This window comes from Pseudophryne corroboree, chromosome 6, assembly GCF_028390025.1.
Source record: "Pseudophryne corroboree isolate aPseCor3 chromosome 6, aPseCor3.hap2, whole genome shotgun sequence".
NCBI classification, from domain to species: Eukaryota; Metazoa; Chordata; class Amphibia; order Anura; family Myobatrachidae; genus Pseudophryne; species Pseudophryne corroboree.
The window spans coordinates 378,535,692-378,549,996 of NC_086449.1; the positions used below are offsets into that span (position 1 = coordinate 378,535,692).

The 14,305-nt window shown below is 42.1% G+C and overlaps 1 protein-coding gene and 1 long non-coding RNA gene across 3 annotated transcripts in view; one reads left to right on the forward strand and one right to left on the reverse strand.

The window, feature by feature from the left end:
• Positions 1–14,305, forward strand: part of LOC134932387 (uncharacterized) — a 306,751-nt gene that overhangs the window by 221,837 nt on the left and 70,609 nt on the right. For both annotated transcript variants that reach the window (XR_010179342.1, XR_010179343.1), the window contains one exon: positions 4,022–4,061. This is a non-coding gene — a long non-coding RNA (uncharacterized LOC134932387). The remainder of the gene's footprint in view (positions 1–4,021; positions 4,062–14,305) is intronic.
• Positions 1–14,305, reverse strand: part of UCN3 (urocortin 3) — a 165,470-nt gene that overhangs the window by 79,780 nt on the left and 71,385 nt on the right. The gene's annotated exons all lie outside the window — the stretch shown is intronic.

Below are 14,305 nucleotides of genomic sequence, written 5' to 3' on the forward strand. Positions count from 1 at the left end.
AGAATAAGCTGACTTCACACAGTCTACCCAGACATTTTAGTGAGAAACACAGTTCAAAAGTAGAGAAAGACAACTTCTCTTTTATCGTCTTAGAACATGTCCCCCATGACCCACGCGGTAGCAGTAGGGAACTTTCTCTGTCAAAATGCGAGACATTTTGGATATATATATACATTAGATACTTTAACTCCAAAAGGTCTAAATGAAAACGTCAATATAGTTTCCTTTTTTTGTGATATGCCACCCCCCATCTTAAAAAAATAATTCTCTATTTTGTTCACATTGCCCACCTGGGCACTACTCCACGACACATTGGGACTCTGACATTTCCGGCATTCATTTGGACTTTGCTCCTATCACTGGGAATCATTCCACAAGGATAAAGAACCGGATCCACACAAACAGCTAGCAATGGACTCTTCCTAAAACTGATGCCATCAAACATCCTTTCTGTGGAAACCGGTAATTATCTGCTGCTACAGTGAATGTTATCTGGAGACTGTCCTAGCCGTGAAAAAATCCATACATGTCCCAAAGGAGAGTGGATGTAAAAGTGATTATACCCAGGGGGAATTATTATACTATACATTTTAAGTGTTATTTAGATAATAACGAGACTTCACACTTGTCTTTTTAAATGGTTTAATAAACTGACATTTTATTCAGCAAACCGTCCTTATATAATTCTTACAGCCAGCGCTGGTACCTTGTGTTTTTTATTTAGCCTAATAATGGATTTATTATTGTAAAACAGTTTCTTTGTATTAATAGTAGATGTATTATTGTAAAGTAAACTTTTTAACCCATCACTGTACTTATCTGGGCTTTTTAGTCCAGTATATATATATATATATATATATATAAAACTGTTCAATGTTTTGAGGTGTGATCTGTCCTCATATGATACTATTAAGTACACATAGTTATTTTTCCTATTGTTAAATTCCATTATATAATGATGCCATTGTATTTTCTCCTACTATAGGGTACTTATGTACAGCTATCCATTGTGAATGATATTTATATGGTTCTTGACACTAAAAGTGTTACTGGTATGTATACTTTTCATTGATGCACAATTTAAGTGATGATATGATCTCAATATATATATATATATATATATCTTTGAATTCAGTATACTTTTAAATGCCACCTATGGCATATGGCATTCTTACATTATGTTTTGAAGTTCCCATATTGGTATGTATACCTACCTTCCTCCTATTGTATGATATACATTTACTCCTTATTAGACTAAGGCCTTTTATTTTGATCCTACTCCTCCCTCTCACTAACATTGATCTCCACTGATATTTTCAGACTTTCCATTTGAACATTTACAGTATGTCTAACAATTGACCATAGAAGAATCGCAGAATTTTGCATTGATTTAAGACCCCTGAAGAAGTCCTATGGATGAAACGCGTTGGATTTATATGTGGATCTGAATTGCAATCAGAATATCTGTGGCTTCACCATCATTCATATGGTCATATATGTGACGTTAATATTGAATATTATTGTTCACTGTGGATTATTAACTGCACTATTGAAACAGAGACTTCAAGTCTTTTTATGTCATATATGCTTTTATAAATAAATTTGTTATTTTTTAATGGTTGTGACTATCGACAGAAATAGTTTATCTTCTTGTTTACATCAGCACCCTTTGGAATCCCTTTTCTGTATGTATATGTTAAAGTTCAGAAAATGGGACACCCTGGGTTAGCATAACTAAACTGTCAGTGGTGGTGGGTAGTGCCGGCTCTCGGCTGTTGCTAGGCAATGGGACCGGTGCGTCACTTCCGCTGCTGACTCCCTGTCCCTGGCCGGTTGCCTAGCAGCCGGAGATGCCGGACGGCCGCCCTGCACTGCAGTCCCGGCTGTTACTAAGCAACCGGGATGCCGCGCGCTGCACACCAGCTGCATTGATCAGGATCTGGGGGTGGGCTGCCTGATGATTGGTCTGCAGGGCTTTTTTATAGGAGCCAGAATAGGGCAGCCCCGCCAGTGATAGATTCCTGTGGAGCGTGTCTTCCTGCCTCTGGTGTGTTCCTGCCTCCAGCTTGTGTACTCCAGTGTCCTGTGTCAAGTTTCCTGAGTCCTGTCTGAAGGATCGTTTCCTGCTGTCCTCCGGGTTTACTTCCAGTAGAGTGGTCTGGTACCCGAAGCCTCTGGGTTCTGGTCGTGTCCTGCGCACACCTTTAGTGGTGTTGTGAGTAGCGGCTCTGCCGCACTTTATGGCTGAAGCTGAATTTTCTTTATCTCTTTTTGGTTGTTTTATTTTTGTGGAGGTTTCCGCATTGCTGTCCTCGCCTTATTACGATGGATTCGTATTTGGCAATTAGGCTGCATTACTTGATTTGCTGTTGTTCCTTGCGGCCTCGCTGCTCATAAACTACTTTGTTATTTTTTGTATCCTTCTGTTTTAGTCATGTCAGTCTTAGTTTTCCCCTTGTTCTCCTTGGTCGGTTAACGCCTTGTCTCCTATTAAAACCGGGGGGTATCGGAGTCTGGATTGACCTAATTCGCCCATTCAAACGCAGCTGCCGTGTGCACAAGAAACCATAGTCTTGCAGGAGTTAATTGACCACTGGGAAGGACAACGGAGTCAGGGTTTTTTTGTTAGGGGAAGCTGCGTATCTCAGTTCTGCCACAGCTCCTCGCATCTGTACTTGGAGCTCTTCTGTTGCCACCCACTCTCCAGGGTTCCAAGTATGTAGAACATAATATAAACTGCTCAAGAACATCAGCTTGCTCAGAAGATCAAGACGTGTACCCTTGTGCGCTTGCTGGCCCTGGGGTCCCATGTTCTGAACTTGAGCCATATTTTATATATATATATTATATATATATATTTTTATATATATATATATATATATATATATATATGTGTGTGTAGTGATTCAAAAGTTGCAGTATGGCCTTTTGTTTCAAAAACTGTGTAGGAAATGGGAAACCTGAATACTCCAGTAAGGTATGGGTGAAGTGGGCTATCTTTTAGGGTATGTACCGAACATGGGTGCCATCTTGAAATCGGCCATCTTGAATTGAAGGAATATTCATATATGCGGTTGTTTATACATATAAAGTTACAGGCATAATTGTTCTTTGTGGTGTGCCTCTTAGGACAACAGTACTACACTATGCAGTATTCTTCTTTGTTTTGAGATCCAGAATCATTGCTGGAAGTGTCATCATATAAGAGAACTACACCATAATAAGGCCCCATTTTGTTATATGCAAGATTACTATAGTTTTAAGGTACATAGATAAGCAATTTCTCTACTGGCCATTTCACCGCGACTGTTTTACACTATTTCTATGTTTTTTTTGTCTCTTTTTGGGAGTGGATACATGTCTTGGGAGCTGCTTCATCAATGATCTGACTACAGGCTGATGTAATTAGGAAAACTGGTATGGGTACCACCTATATTGTACATGTGTGTTGTCATTGTACCAAAAGTTACTACACTATTAGGCGCTTGTTCCCTCACCCACTGTCTTCACAGATTACCCTAACAACCACATACCAAGTGTATATAAAGTTTAAGTGCTCAAGTCACTACTTGAGCTATTGCTGAGTGAACTACCCTTACGAACAATCATCATAGATAGATAAATAAAGGAAGGAGCGCATCATCGTAACTACTGTTTATATATATATATATATATATATATATATATATATATAAAAAGATAGATAGATAGATATATATATATATATATACAGGGTGATTCAAAAGTTGCAGTACCACCTTTTTTTTTAAGAACTGTGCAGGAAATGGGAAAACTGAATACTCCAGTAAGGTATGGGTGAGGTGGGCTATCTTTTAGGGTAAGTACTGAACATGGGCGCCATGTTGAAATCGGCCATCTTAAATCTGTCAGCTTTTTTAAATGGAAAGGGGGTCGTGTAACATATCAAACAACATTAGAATTTGCTGAAAAGTTTTTTTTACTGCAAACAGATTTGAAATAGCAGTTATGCTCAAAAGATACAACACTTTTTCTGTTACAGGTAACTCAAGATGGCTTTGACAAAAGAGGAGAGAATTCAGGTAATTTTGATGTCTGGAGAATGAAGTTTCCGTGTCACAGCTGCAGATTTAACAACCGGCACCCAGAAAGACCTCCAATTTCACATAACACTGTCAGGTGCCTAACTTCCAAATTCCGAGAAATTGGGACTGTGGCTGACAAGTCACAGGGTGGTCGTCCAAAAAGTGCTACTGACGAGACAACCTCAGCAGTGGTTTTGGCATCCTTCGTAAAGAGCCGACAACTTATATATATATATATATATATATATATATATATATATATATATATGTGTGAAAAAGTGGTAGAACCCAGCGCCTCCTGTGTTGTGTGGTTTCCAAGTGAAACTTAAATAATATTATGCGTACCGCATCTCATGTGTGTTCAGGCCTGTATAATAAACTGGATTTCTCCTGGTCACAATCTTCTTACTTCCCCGGTTGCTCCGTGGGTGGACCGTAAGGTGATTTAGAAAGCCACAATAGTGTGATATTGTAAGACAATGAAAACAGGTGTGCTTATATGGAACATTTTTTAGACGTGAAGAGTAGTTCACCCAGTGTCAGTTTCATAAACAAGGTGGTGTATTCACAACCTAAGGTTGTTTAAAAATGAGTACCATCAGGACTTGTAAATTTTGCATATATTATATTCCTTTATGGTGTTCCTCTCCCGTGGTATGGAGTTAAGGGCCCTGTTAAAAAGGTAGAATCTCCCAGATACGGGAAGGATAGCCCATAGTGTAGTAGTTTTTTTTTTTTTAATACAAACAAACAATAAATACAATAAAAAATGGACCCGTACAATGAGTAAATAATAAAAGGTTTATCTGAGATCCTCTATTAGAGGAGTGGATTGTCTGACCAACGCGTTTCGTCCTTTTTCCGATTTGTTAGGACTTCATCAAGGGGTATTAGTGATGCAATGCACTTCTAAGCTATTTATAGAGGAGTGTCAGCAGGTATGGAATGAGAGGCAAAATGCGCATGTGCGGGAACAGGAGTTTTCCCGCATTTTTAGTGCGCATGTGCAGGAATAATTACTAGTATTCTCAATGCGAGAGTTCGTTGCGCATGCGCGATCCTGTAAGCCTGTAAGAGCTGTCAGGGATCGCATGTGCGCTAGCAATGCCGTGCTTGTGCGTCCACATGTTAAGTTTCGCACATGCGCAGAATGGAGCCGGACGGGAGACTGACGTTCGTGCCCAATGTGCGTATGTGCGGATATCCGCAGTGCCGCGATCGTATAGTGGGGCAGCGCCATTTTTCTGTAGCCCAGTATACATGGAAATTTCTTAATATTAAAACTCTAATAAAAGAAACACTAGTAAGACAGCAAATGTCTGCAATAATAGTAAAAATATAAAGTGTACGGTATGAAACACTTGAAATACATTTGATGTTTGATTTTCATAAAAATACATCATTTAGAACAGGGGTGGGGAACCTTTTTTCTACCGAGGGCCATTTGGATATTTATAAAATCCTTCGGGGGCCATACAAAAATTCTCAACTTAAAAAATGGCACGCGCCAAAAAATGGGTGTGGCCAGTTAAAATGGGACATGATACACATATGCCCCCAATAGTGCGGTGCCAGATCCACAATTGCCCCCACAGTGCCAGGTATACAAATGCCCCCACAGTGCCAGGTATACAAATGCCCCTCACAGTGCCAGGTATACAAATGCCCCTCACAGTACCAGGTATACAAATGCTCCCACAGTGCCAGGTATACAAATGCCCCCACAGTGCCAGGTATACAAATGCCCCCACAGTGCCAGGTATACAAATGCCCCTCAGTGCCAGGTATACAGATGTCCCCACAGTGCCAGGTATACAAATGCCCCTCACAGTGCCAGGTATACAAATGCCCCTCACAGTGCCAGGTATACAGATGCCCCTCACAGTGCCAGGTATACAAATGCCCCTTACAGTGCCAGGTATACAGATGTCCCCACAGTGCCAGGTATACAAATGCCCCCACAGTGCCAGGTATACAAATGTCCCCACAGTGCCAGGTTTACAAATGTCTCCCACAGTGCCAGGTATACAAATGTCCCCACAGTGCCAGGTATACAAATGTCTCCCACAGTGCCAGGTATACAAATGTCCCCACAGTGCCAGGTATACAAATGTCCCCACAGTGCCAGGTATACAAATGTCCCCACAGTGCCAGGTATACAAATGTCCCCACAGTGCCAGGTATACAAATGTCCCCACAGTGCCAGGTTTACAAATGTCCCCACAGTGCCAGCTATACAGATGCCCGATGCCCTCCCCCCTCCGTGCTACTTACCGTGGGACACGGAGGAGAGCGCTGCTGTCGTGTGGGAGCGGCGGCGTGTAGTACTTCAAACCAGCCGCCGGTTCGAGAGCCAATCAGAGCTCGCGGACCGGCAGCCGCGGCTCCTGATTGGCTGCCGGTTCGCGAGCTCTGATTGGCTCACGGACCGGCGGCTGGTTTGAAATACTACACGCCGCCGCTCCCACTCGACAGCCGCGCTCTCCTCCGTCTCCCTGTTCTGACAGCTGAGACACGCTGCCGCCGGACTGAGCGGCAGCGTGTCTCACTGACACCAGCTGGTGGGCCGGACCAAACGGCTTCGCGGGCCGTATACGGCCCGCGGGCCGGAGGTTCCCCACCCCTGATTTAGAAAAACTAAATTTACAAACATAGTGTTTTCTGTTATAGTAATAATAAATAATATGTATATGATACCAGTTATGTTTATGACTCATATGTATAGGGAGGACAACATATTGATTAAATATGATGTAAATGGTCTGGTATATAAGTAGGATTAAGGATGAATCAGTGAATAAATATATTTATAAATTATGCTGTTTCTGACTTGATGGCATAATTTGGAGGGTAATGGTTGGTATAAGAGGAGTTAAGTTTGAGATGCTCACAGAAAAGGGGTCAGTTCATAATAGTCATTGAGGCCGTTGGGGCTAAGAGTGTTCAGGGTGTGAATCCAGTACATGTCCCTTCTGGCGAGCTTATTTTCCAAGTCTCCGCCCCTTTCGTGGAGTTTAACATGTTCAATGGATTTGAAACTTAAATCAGATGGATTACCATGGTGATGTTCATTAAAGTGCCTTGGTACCGTGTGGTTTGATAATTTATTCTTGATAGATCTGACGTGTTCTTGAATTCTTATTCGTAGTTGTCTTTTCGTCTTTCCAATGTATTTTAAGCCACAGGTACATTCTAGGAGGTAGATGACATTGGTGGTGGAGCAGTTCATCATTTCTTTTATATTACCGTATGTGTTTTTGTGGAGTCCGAGTTGCTGAAACGTTTATTGCCCTTGTGTACTTACAAATACAACAATGGTTGCACTTATAAAAACCTTTGATGTCAGGCATCCAGCTAGGTTCTCTTCTAGTCTGTAATGGCTTCAGCATGCTGGGTGCCAGTATCTCCTTCCGAGCTCTTCTGAAAATGATCTTTGGTTTAGTCGGTAATATGTCCTTAAGGGTGTTATCCATTTTCAGGATGTTTATTGGGAGTACTTCTAATGTAGTTTTCTCCAGCGTTATATATGAGGTGATGAAATCAAGATTCCTATTTCCCTCGCTCATTTTATTTTTATATGTCAGCAGGTTGTTTCTATCCGTGTTCTTTGTTTTTCTCTGTGCCCTGTCTATAATATCCACAGGGTAGCCTCTTTCTAGGAACCTCTTAGAGTATAGATCCAGTTGTTGTTCCAGGTCATTGGAACAACAACTGGATCTATACTCTAAGAGGTTGCTGGAGGAGAAGACACTGCTTTGGAAGGTGAGTAATTACAGACTAATTGAGCTAATTGTAAATTAATTGTAAATTACTTAGTTAGTCCTTAGGGCGGTGACTTAGCAAGTTCCAGTGATTATTCCTAAAAATAATGATTTTAAAGCAAAAATCAAACTTGTTCTGGAGGTGGGTGAAAAAAGATGCAGTGATTTTCTCTCCTGCAATACAGGGACAAAAACAGGATTTCTAGAGGGTGGTTTGCAAAAGCAATCCACAATCTCCCGCTCTGTGGAATGTTGGAACAAGAGCGGGGTCTGGAGGACCAGTAGAAGAACCTAGTACCGATCTTGGACATTAATGTTCACAATGGTCTTTTTATACACTGGGAATTGTATGGAATACAGTATTAATATTTATAGATGTATTAATATTTACTATAACACTATAGATGGTCTATAGTATAGGCTGTATCAAACATATCTAGGAAAAGGATAAACATCCCATAATAAATTAATAAATACTCAAACGTAATAGAACCAGTAGGAGACATAACAGCACTTTCTAAGTGCACATTCTTCCTCCTCATGGTAAGGATTGAGGGCTCAGATCAACACAACCAGCAAACATGGTACAAGAAGCTCCACCCACTGGTCATCTGCATCAGCTCTGCTCTGTCCCTTAAACTGCATGTTGTGGCGGCAGCTCCAGTAATCGTTCCATATACTATTACTATTTTTGTCATAACTTGAGCCACTTGCCAAGAGGAGGGGGGTTTCCGGGCAACCAGAAATCCCCCCTGCGTTTGCCCCGGGGTTTGTTAAATCTCCTATGCTTAATTGAATTCCCCTAATAGAATTTCAACACTAATGCATTGCAGATGGAAGTAAGTGCTAATAACATTAAAAAAAGAAAGTAATAGGCCTCCCTACTTTACAAGCTCTGAATTTGCACTGCTCTACCCACCCAGGCACATGATAACGGAAATACCAAATGCTATACATCAGTGTCTCCAATTCATTTCTACATGTGAATGCTCTCCTGCACTTTTTTCATTCTGACAATCCAACCTGAAACACACAAATGTAAACATAAGCATTGAGGATGTATATGATCTCTATATATTAGGTTCCTTCATACTGAATGGGTGTTTTGTTTAGTATGATATTTTTGTATGTATGTGAAACTCAACTACAACTAGTGTTGTGTTGTGGTGAGTGCTGTGCGCTGTCTCCTCATAGCTGCTGCGGTCCTCATAGTAATGGAGGTAGTAATGGGCATGCACAACCTCTGACCCAGTGCGCTGCTGCACATGTGCTGCATTAGAGCACATGTTCCTATCCATCCTCCTGGTTTGGCGATACCACTATGCACCATGGTGCCACCACCGCTAGCCAGTCTGTTCATTCTACTGCCACAACTTCATGTAGATCGATTTGGCATTAAATACCGGTGGTTGGGATGCCGGCGGAAACATGATGAACAGAGGCATCCCAACACTGAAAATTCCGACATCGGAGATGGTAAGTATTTTTACCCTTCACTACAGTAACCCTAACCCTCCAGGGGTGGCAGCTATGGCTAACCTTTCGGGGGTGGTGGCTAGAGATAACCCCCCCTCACTAGTGCATAACCCTAACCCCCCCAGTGCATTACCCTAACCACAAACCCCCCACCCCCTGGCCCTAACCTGAGCCCCGATACTCACTTTTGGAATGTCGGCTGTCGGTGTTCCAGCACTGGTCTCCTACATAGTGCTATGATTCTGGCGTCAGTCACATGACCGTCGGCATCCTGACCGGTGAGATGCTGAATGCACCCCATCCAGACACTACATGCTAGCTGTATTATCCCGCTTCTGGCTGGATCTGTTCATGCTGCACGTTCTTGTGTTGTGCTGCATTAATATTGTGGGGATCATAGCGACGTACGAGAAGCGAATGGTCAGGAGACCAGTGCCATAATCCCGACACCTGCTGAAATACAGATGCCAGAATCCCAACAGCTGGAATCTCGAACGTAAGTATGCCAGGGAGGATTGGGCTGCAGGGGGAAGGTTAGAATGTAGGAAGGGAGGGTTAGGGGAAGGGTTAGTTTAGTTGAGCACCCCTGTCGGGATTATGGCAGTCGGGATGCCAGCATATAATATTCCAATTTTATTGGTAGTTAGTAGTTTTATTGGTAGTTACTTTAATCTATTCCTGCTGGAGGTTATCTTATTCAGGCCTGGATAGTGCAGGTTATTCAGGTGTGATATTTAACAAAATGGGCATACTTATGCTAAAAGGGTGCAGAAGTAAGGCTAGTTACCCACTGGCATTTAAAAGCTGAATGTTGTTTGTTCCATTTCAGTACATTCAAAGTATGCACTTGAAGAAGTCAACTCCCACTAGGGTTTTAGCAGTTTACCTAGCATTGGTGGTCATTCCGAGTTGTTCGCTCGCTAGCTGCTTTTAGCAGCATTGCAAACGCTAGGCCGCCGCCCTCTGGGAGTGTATCTTAGCTTAGCAGAATAGCGAACAAAAGATTAGCAGAACTGCTACTAAATAATTCCCTGCAGTTTCTGAGTAGCTCCAGACCTTCTCCTAGATTGCGATCACCTCAGTCCGTTTAGTTCCTGGTTTGACTTCACAAACACGCCCTGCGTTTGGCCAGCCACTTCCCCGTTTCTCCAGCCACTCCTGCGTTTTTACCTGGCACGCCTGCGTTTTTTAGCACACTCCCGGAAAACGCTCAGTTACCTCCCAGAAACGGCCCTTTCCTGTCAATCACTCACCGATCAGCAGTGCGACTGAAAAGCGCTGCACAAACACCAGCAAATCTACTAAGTTTTGTGTAAAATAACTTAGCGCATGCGCACGCGCATTTTCCACCTAATCGCTGCGTTGCGAAAAACGGCAACGAGCGAACAACTCGGAATGACCACCATTGTGCTATATATTTTTTCACATTGATTTCTATGACCCATTAATTTCAGTGGAGTTGTGCACTACATATAGAAACTATAATTAAATTAAATTAAATGAATAGCTAATAGACATCAGTGGAGATGCACAACCCTGCTAACTGTTTTTGTCCCATATCAATAGAAAGTAAATTAATTTCTTCTGATATGTGATCAAAGCTGGGAGTCTTGGGAATTACGTGGCTAGCGTGAGAAACCATTTGTGATTGATTGACTAGCTAAGGGCAAATCTGAGCAATTGAGTTAACTATCATTTTTCTCTGAGAGGAGTAGCTTGCATCATTTACTGTTGTTTTTATTTATTTATTTATTTATAGTGGTTTGAAAGAAAAATATATTTCTTGTATTATTGGATTAATCCCAAATAAATGTAAGATCAATCAGACATGGGTACATTTTTATAACTAAAATACAAGAATTTACTATGTTCCCATGTTCTAGTTAATCATGTTTTCTGATGGTGTACTGTATGTGTCCATGGTGCAGATATATTAAGCCTGGAGACGGCATAAGGAAGTGATAAACCAGTGATAAGTGCAAGGTGATAATGAACCAGCCAATCAGCTCCTAACTGTTAATTTACATATTGGAGCAGATTGTCTGGTGCGTTTATTACCTTGCACTTATCACTTTATCACTGGTTTATCACTTCCTTATGCCTTCTCCAGGTTAATACATCTGCCCCCATGTTTGGCTGCCGTGTTTGGCGACAGGTAAACACTCCCAAACATGAAGCCTGCACAGATAAGTAAGACCTGTGCAATTGTGGAAGAGGTGCCATGTATAGCTTGAACACCAGCTGACCCACTGTCTCACAGTATCTCACTCAAGAGAGATATAGGACGTGGATCCCTCACTCTGTGTGCCAGTAACAGCTTGACCCTGCTTCTGACGCTGCTTGCAGGGAGCCCCCTGGTGCCTAGACAAAGTACCAGCTCTATACTAAGCGGTGTGCGACCGCGGCCTCAGGTGTCCCTTTCATCAGCTTCCAGCACTGGGCCATATGTGACACATTGTCTGAGCCTCATTAACATCCTTGCCCGTGTGCGGCCATTTATGTTTGTATTTGTGCACCCAAGCTCCTCAAAGATCCCTTCTGCAAGAAGCCTCTACCTCTTTACCTATACATATCTCACCCGTCAGTGCCCTGGTTGTGGCAGGTCCAGACCAGAGACCTCTCTCTAAGGTGCCGTTCGCCACAGTTCTGTGGACCACCTTCCCGTTTTCTCTGTGCCTATTATTATGGACAAATTCATGTCTAAAACATAACGTAATCCCCGGGGTGCCCAGACGGGTAAAGGCAAAAATCGTGAAAGCTCCGCTAACGGTGCTCCTGTTTCCCCATCACATAGTCAGTGTTATAGTCCTAGGGGACAAAAACAATCTGCTCCAATTATGGAATCATCCAAGTCCTTCTCCACGAGTAAAATCACAAATATACTCTCATCTCTGCTGGATCAAAAACTGGCGCCCCTAAAGGACTCTCTAGATTCGGCACTCACACAACTCACAGCTCATGATCAACGTATATCCAAGGCTGAAAAAAGAATTTCTGATCTAGAAGACGATTTATCTACGGCTAGGTCAGCCCGGATGGAACACTATAAGCTAATGGTGTCATTACAAGACAAGCTAGAAGATTTGGAAAATCGGAATAGAAGAAATAATGTACGTCTTGTGGGTTTGCCAGAATCTGTGAAACCATCTGATCTTATGAAACTGGTCTCCCAATGGTTGCCAAGAGAACTGGGTTGCGTTTCGGACTCGGTTCCATTCTGGTTGAACGTGTCCATCGGATTGGTCCTGATCGTCAGTCCAGTAGAGATAGACCCAGACCAGTCATTATGAGAATTCTTAATTACACAGATAAAGTCCGTTTGATGGAAGCCTAACGGAAATGTACTGATCTTCGGTACCAAGACTCCAAGAACTTACTATTTCAGGACTTTTCTTATCTAGTTGCTGCGAGACGACGTGAGTTTTCACCTGTTTGAACTTGGTCACCGATTTGCATTGTTATATCCGGCCTCTTTGAAACTGCGCAAGAGGCCAGGAATTTTGTGAACTCTTTGGATACGGCTCTACTTTCTGGTATAGGTGATGCGGACTGACTCTTTATACCCTTTTCCAATTGGTTGATTGTCACCTTTGGTTTGTCCATTCAAGATACAGATGAATAATGCTTTTCTGTTTGATATATTGATTTGGTTATATTTCTGCACTGTGATGATAGTTTATTGTTACAGTTGGAGTTTAATACCAGCTGCTGTACAACGATTTTGTACTTGTTACACTCTTATGCTCTTTCCTCTCCTGCTGCTGCCTCTTTTATCCTTTTTCTGACTACTTTACCTTCCCCTCTCCCCCTTACCTCATCTTTGGTTAAGTTACTTCAGATTATGGTGCCCTTGGATTCTATGTTTGAGGATATCCTCCTCATATATGTTACTGTTTTACTTTTGGATGCTGATGAAACCTCATAGGGCACTCACATGGGTTCCTTAAAATGTTAAAACTGTTTTGTAACTTGGTTTATAACTTTATTACTATACACACACAATCTTCACGAATTTTGATAGGAATGTACTTAATTCTTTATCATTTTTCATCATTGATCCACTACGGCCCGCTCGCTGGGACGGGTTGGGATCAACTATTATGGCATAGTAGTCGGATATTGGCCTAGGGTTGGTATCAGTTGAATGCCGTTAACCCGTGACTCTTCCACGATAATACAGTCACGATTCAAGTTAGTATCATGGAATGTTGAGGGACTCAATACCCCTATTAAACGGAAAAAGGTCCTGACTTGTTTGAAACGGCTGAAACCCGATATAGTGTTATTACAAGAAACCCATTGGAAGATTTCGGACCCTAATGTGCTACGTGATACGTGGGTGGGAAAATATAGAGCAGCTTCTTTTACATCCAAATGCACAGGCGTCCTGACTATCCTCAATAAATCACTCCCCGACACTATTTTAGATAGCTTGATTGATCAAGAGGGTAGATTTATTTTCTTGAAACTAAAAATACTTAATACGATCTACACAGTGGCCAATATTTATGCCCCTAATGGCTGTAATGCGCCTTTTTTCTCTGATATACTGTATACTCGAAATTGCAGGGTTGGGCAGAGGGAGAAATTGTTTTGGGAGGAGACTTTAATTTTATACAGTCAACTGGTTTAGACAGGACGTCCACGCCCGGTACGTCTACCGTTGCCATTCCAACCTCACTCACACTGCTCACCTCTTCTTTACGACTATCTGACCCATGAAGAATTAGTAACCCAGACGCTCGTGTATACACCTTGTACTCCCACCTTCACCACTCCTCCTCTAGATTAGACTTTTGGTTAATTACTGATTCTCTTCTGCATCATATTGTGGCTGCTAGGATAGAGCCCATCTCACTTTCGGATCATTCCCCAATTTGGATCTCGATCACCTTAGATACCCTTTTGCCTAGATCCTATAATTGGTGTTTCCCTGCTTATTTGGAACATTCCTCAGACTTCAGTCAATTTCTTACCCAGGCCTTCCTTAACTATGTAAATGAT